Source organism: Phaethon lepturus, unplaced genomic scaffold (genome assembly GCF_000687285.1).
Source record: "Phaethon lepturus isolate BGI_N335 unplaced genomic scaffold, ASM68728v1 scaffold25496, whole genome shotgun sequence".
In the NCBI taxonomy this organism is placed as follows: domain Eukaryota; kingdom Metazoa; phylum Chordata; class Aves; order Phaethontiformes; family Phaethontidae; genus Phaethon; species Phaethon lepturus.
Window position 1 is genome coordinate 14,982 of NW_010545959.1, and position 283 is coordinate 15,264.

Below are 283 nucleotides of genomic sequence, written 5' to 3' on the forward strand. Positions count from 1 at the left end.
CGCGGCTGGGGCGCGCATGCCAGCCCCCCCACGTCCTGCTCCGCCATTGCCCAGCTCAGACCCTGCCCCGGGCGCTGGCTGGGATGTGGGTCGCTCTGTGCGGTGTTGGGAGCCGTCCCCCACCTTGGGCCCGGGGCCCACGGCTGCGCTGGCCTTGCTCTGGGGCCCAGCCGGAGCGCTGGGCTGCATGGGGGGCTCTGGTACCCTCGGGATGCCCTGGGGTGAGCCGGAGGGGAACACGGTGTCAGCGAGGACAGCCCGGGGCGTACCCCCACCCTGGAGC